Below are 5,857 nucleotides of genomic sequence, written 5' to 3' on the forward strand. Positions count from 1 at the left end.
GTGTGTGTCTCTGTGTGTGTGTGTGTGTGTGTGTGTGTGTGTGTGTGTGTGTGTGTGTGTGTGTGTCTTTTTTTTTTTCTTCCCCAAGTGGAATTGTGTGTAGAAGTTTGCAGTTTCTCTGATCTGCACATTAGAACTCGATTTTTTTAAAATTTTTTTATATATATCTCCATTTTTGTCCAAGCAACCAGAACCCACACTACCAGCCAAAGACGAAGGTGGCAGAATTGTTAAAGACACACATCAGCCAATACAGTGTCCGTGGGAGTCTGGGTTCGATTCACGCTCTGACCGGAAAAATCAAACTGCGCGCACGTTTAGTCATTCGGATGAGACGATAAAGAGAGGTCCGTCCCGTGTGCAGCACGCGCAGTTGGCGCAATGAAATAGAACCCATGACAACGAAAAGGTTGTTCTCTAGCAATGTTATTATGTAGAAGAAATCAACTGTGACAGGCACATAAATATAGACTATATTCTTGACTCAAACCTCAGCATGCATGCTCAGGTAGTAAATCTGATACGCATAGTCAATTGTGAACTTCGTCGCATCAACTCTATCCCGCGTCAGTACCTTTCTGTTGAAAATACTAAAACTCTTATTTCTGCTTTTGTGCTGTCACGATTAGACTACTATAGTTCTCTTCTCATAGGCTGTCCACATAATCTTCTTCAGCGAATTTCTTAATGAAGTTCTTGTTTATGGGACTGTTTGATGTGAAAAGTCAAAAAGAAAAAAAAAAATCACAGATTAATGTTAGTGAGTCAAAACTGTTTTGAACAGTGTCTTGAAATCACTTGGATACACTAACTTAACACAGTACAGGGTAAGATATGTTCAGGGTTGATATTCTGTTGTTTTTTTAATGCATGTAGTATTTGTTGTATGTTTAGTATCAAAAGCATTGCTTTGCCATCTACACAGCAGGGATGTTATTTTATGATAATATTGAGCAGTTATATTTCGCTCTACAAAACTCTGCTGCCCGACTCGTCATCAGAAAGGAAAGATCTGAGCATATTACTCCTCTTTTGCAACATCTTCATTGGCTCCCTGTCTAACACAGAATAAAGTATAAGATCAGCACTCTACTTTATACATGTATTCAGAAATGTACCCCTTCCTATCTCTGCGGCTGCCTTCACCTCTACACTCCATCTCGCTCTCTACGATCGGCTTCGGATCCACTCTGTTCACGCATACCCAGAGTCAAACACTCGACTGTTGGCTGCCGTTCTTTCTCTGTCTCTGGACCTTGCACATTGCTTTTTTGCTGATGATATTGCTTTATTATCAACATCTCATAGGACTCCACTATCAATTAGATATTCTCAAACCATGCTGTCAGGTGATGAAGTTGAAAATTTATGTGCAGAAAAAAAAGTGTTCAAAACAGGCGGGTCTTAGATAGGCATGAGAAGTGGTTTTTGAAGACGATGAAATGGAAGTGGTAAATGAACACTGTTATTTGAGGCATACATCCACATCAAAGATTAGTCCCAAAAGGGAGGGTGGGGGGGGGGAATGAACACCTTGTTGTCAAAGGCAAAAGGGAAAGAATGAGCCTTGTAAAGCATTTCCAAAGTAAAAAGAAATGTCATATGCAGTTGGTAGTTTTCTCTTGTTGTTGTTGCTGCTGGGTTTTTTTCAAAATATTTTGATGTAAAGGTACAGCTTGTTCTGTTGTATACAACTGAAGTTTGGGGTAGGAATAGACTAGAGAAGATGGAAAGAAATCATTTATTAGCATGTAAGCAACTTTTGGGAGCGCTAGTGAAAACGCTAAACAAAATGGTTTATGGTGATCTTGATAGATATAGTTTGTTTCCATATAAAAGTTTTCTTGTGTTTCTTTCAAGGTTTCGCCCGGAGGTCAAAATGTAAGAAAGTATGTTTCTTCAACCTCTTAAAATTTCGTCTCGTCTCTCTCGCTCTGTCTGTCTGTCTCTCTGTCTGTTTCTCCTTCCCTCCATATCTGCCTGTCTGTTTTTCTCTTTCTGTCTCTCTGTCTGTCCCTCCCTCCCTCCTTCTCTGTCTGTCACTTTCTGTCTGTCTGTCTGTCTGTCTGTCTCTCCCTTCTTCTCTGTCTGTCTCTCCCTCCCTCTCTTCTCTTTCTGTCTGCCTGTTTCTTACTGTCGTTCCCTCCATCCCTCCCCACTCTCCTCCCCTCTCTCTCTTCCTGTCTGTCTGTCTCTCCCTCCCTTCCCCTCTCTCTGTCTGTCTCTTTCTGTCTGTCTGCACCTCCCTCCCTCTCTCCCTACACCTCTACCTCCCCGCCCTCATCCTCCCATTCTCTCTTTCATATTCTGAGAGACCTAACTTATGTTTATAACGTTTGAATCTAACAATGTTTCCATTCCCAAGCATTCTCATAGCTCCAGAATGCTGCCACTCTCAAAATGTGGCGAGGTTGGTGACCGCCCCCAACAACAGCCCCTACAAATATTACGAAGATACAAATGTAAAATAATATCACATACATCGTTTCATACATACATCCACACACTGCAGGTAATAAATAGTATTCTTAATGTAAAAACAGAAAGAATTAAGAAACATTATTTGAATATAATTATAAATAGCCTACTATACTGCACATTGATTATAATAGACAGATAAGATAAGAATAAAGATGAATTGCGGAAAACCACAATCAGATAATCAGCACACACCCGCACCGCACCCCCCCCCCCCACCCACCCACCACCACCCACCCCACACGCGCGGATAACTTGATTAAACAAGAGTAATAAACATATGTTCTCAAATAAAAGCATTTCACATATTCGCTTTTAAAATCATTGCAATTAATTATTACATCGTAATTATTAAACCTACATCAATTCTGCCCACTTTGTCTAAACCTCTAAAAAAAAAAAAAAAAAAAAAGCATCTCAAAGAAAACCGCCAAACACAATGTTTGTTTCACCCTGACTAAACTGGCTTCAGACATAATCATTCTCGTCATACTAACCTGGTTGTCACCAATCTTCATGGGGTTGGCACTTATACATATAAATAATGGTCCAATCGTTGGTACAGTGACTGCTGATTTCCCGAAAGATTTTGACCTTATTGAACACTGTCCTCTTTTGGGGGGGGGGGAAGACTTGCTATTGATGGTACGCTCACAGAAATAGTTTTATATTGTCATTCCTTACAAGTAGAAGAAATGGTGTGTTTTCTTCTTTCTTCGTCTTCTCTCTCTCTCTCTCTGTCTCTCTCTCTCTGTCTCTCCTCTCTCTCTCTCTCTCTCTCTCTCTCTCTCTGTGTCTGTCTGGTAAAGCGTATTTTTCTCTGTCTCAGAAAGTGTTCTTTTTCCGAAGCCAACACAATGTTACAATACACGTATCAATGTTGAACCATGCCGTTTGAAAAAAAAAAAATACACATGGCATGGTATGGTGTGGTGTGGTGTGGTATGGTATGGTATGGTGTGGTATGGTATGGTATGGTATGGTGTGGTGTGGTATGGTATGGTGTGGTATGGTATGGTGTGGTGTGGTATGGTATGGTGTGGTATTGTATGGTGTGGTATGGTATGGTATGGTGTGGTATGGTATGGTGTGGTATGGTGTGGTGTGGTATGATATGGTATGGTATGGTGTGGTATGGTATGGTATGGTGTGGTATTGTATGGTGTGGTGTGGTATGGTATGGTGTGGTGTGGTGTGGTGTGGTATGGTGTGGTATGGTATGGTATGGTATGGTGTGGTATGGTGTGGTATGGTATGGTATGGTATGGTATGGTATGGTATGGTGTGGTGTGGTATGGTGTTGTATGGTGTGGTATGGTATGGTGTGGTATGGTGTGGTATGGTGTGGTATGGTATGGTGTGGTGTTGTGTGGTATGGTATGGTATGGTATGGTGTGGTGTGGTATGGTGTGGTGTGGTGTGGTATGGTATGGTATGGTATGGTATGGTATGGTATGGTATGGTATGGTATGTTGTGGTATGGTATGGTATGGTATGGTATGGTATGGTGTGGTATGGTATGGTATGGTATGGTATGTTGTGGTATGGTATGGTATGGTATGGTATGGTGTGGTATGGTATGGTATGGTGTGGTATGGTGTGGTGTGGTATGGTATGGTATGGTGTGGTATGGTGTGGTGTGGTGTGGTGTGGTATTAAATTGCACTGTACTGCGTTGAGCGCCGATGCATGGATTGGACATCTATTGCATAACAATGTATCGCATTGTATAAAAACCATGAAGTATAAAATGCTCTGATGAGAGTACCCGATTTAAAGTCAGTCCAGGTCGAAGCAGGTGAATAATTGAACCTTCTAGTTCTGCTCCGTGTATAGTGGAGTGATGGCCTAGAGGTAACGCGTCCGCCTTGGAAGCGAGAGAATCTGAGTGCGCTGGTTCGAATCACGGTTCAGCCGCCGATATTTTCTCCCCCTCCACTAGACCTTGAGTGATGGTCTGGACGCTAGTCATTCGGATGAGACGATAAACCGAGGTCCCGTGTACAGCATGCATTTAGCGCACGTAAAAGAACCCATGGCAACAAAAGGGTTGTTCCTGGCAAAATTCTGTAGTAAAATCCACTTCGATAGGAAAAACAAATAAAACTACACGCAGGAAAAAATACAAAAAAAAAGGGTGGCGCTGTAGTGTAGCGACGCGCTCTCCCTGGGGAGAGCAGCCCGAATTTCATACAGAGAAATCTGATGTGATAAAAAGAAATACAAACAAATACAAATACCGTGAATCTGAAAACTGGCCCTGAACCGACAAGCTACTTTCCTGTTGTACAGTTTTCTCGTAAACTTTTTTGTTAGGAGTTGAAAGCACTGAACATTGACCCGGCCTAACTTTCCTTACTGAAATGTCGTTATTATTTTATCGTTGTAGATTCTAAATCTTACATTACTGCTGCTTGGATACAAACCAAATTAGGATTTCTTTTTTCTTCTTCTTCTTCTTCTTTTGTTTTAAGTGTAGTTATTATTAGTACGTAATTAAACAGTTCCTGTTGTTGGCTTTTTCTCTCTGTGCTTTCCTCACCTGCAGGTCGGACTTTGCGCTCCATAAATGTGAGACTTGCGGAAATGAAAAAACAAAACCAAAAACCATTAGCCAGCTGCTGCTAAGTCACAATCGGCCAATGCTGCTGCTAGCTAGTCTACAAGGACCCCCATCACATGCAGCAGATGATGTCGTGAGATGCAATTTCCGCTGGTCTCGGTCATCAACTAGTTCGTGCCTTCACAGACACGCGAGGAGAGGGACACGAGCAGGCTGAACCGTGAGACGGGTGAGTTGGAAACTGCTGCTGCTGCTGCTGCTGCTGCTGCTGCTGCTACTGCTGCTGCTGCTGCTACTGTCGCATGCGGTTCAATCATCCTACAGTCTAAAAAAATACATGGATAGCTCATTGGCCAGGAAAGCTGAAGCCAACTGGACGCCATACTGAGACTGGTATCCGGATGTCAGTCCGTTGAGAAGTCGTCTGCTAACTGGTGGTGGTAGTTTCTGAACTGTAACCGTGTATCTTCGATGATATCGTGTTATGCTTGCCCCCACGATGTGCCAAATGTTGTGTCTTGATTGATATCTGCTAATGGTTTATTTACCAAAGTTATTTCAGGAGAACAGTGCAGTGACACATAGCGCAAACTTGCTGCGGAGGCACACACGGGAATGTCAGCGTCACTAACGCCGCGAGCAAGTGAAAGCTTGTCGTGAAGCAGTCACCGTAGCCAGCTGAGCGCTCGGCTACATAATATGAAGTTACCGTTTCGCGCTGTGCTGACACGAGTAGCAAAATGGCGGATCGAACACTTTCACTGGCTTCAGTTAGCAAAGGGGCTCAAAGAAAACTTGCGCTATCCACCTAATTTT

This window comes from Babylonia areolata, chromosome 29, assembly GCF_041734735.1.
Source record: "Babylonia areolata isolate BAREFJ2019XMU chromosome 29, ASM4173473v1, whole genome shotgun sequence".
In the NCBI taxonomy this organism is placed as follows: domain Eukaryota; kingdom Metazoa; phylum Mollusca; class Gastropoda; order Neogastropoda; family Buccinidae; genus Babylonia; species Babylonia areolata.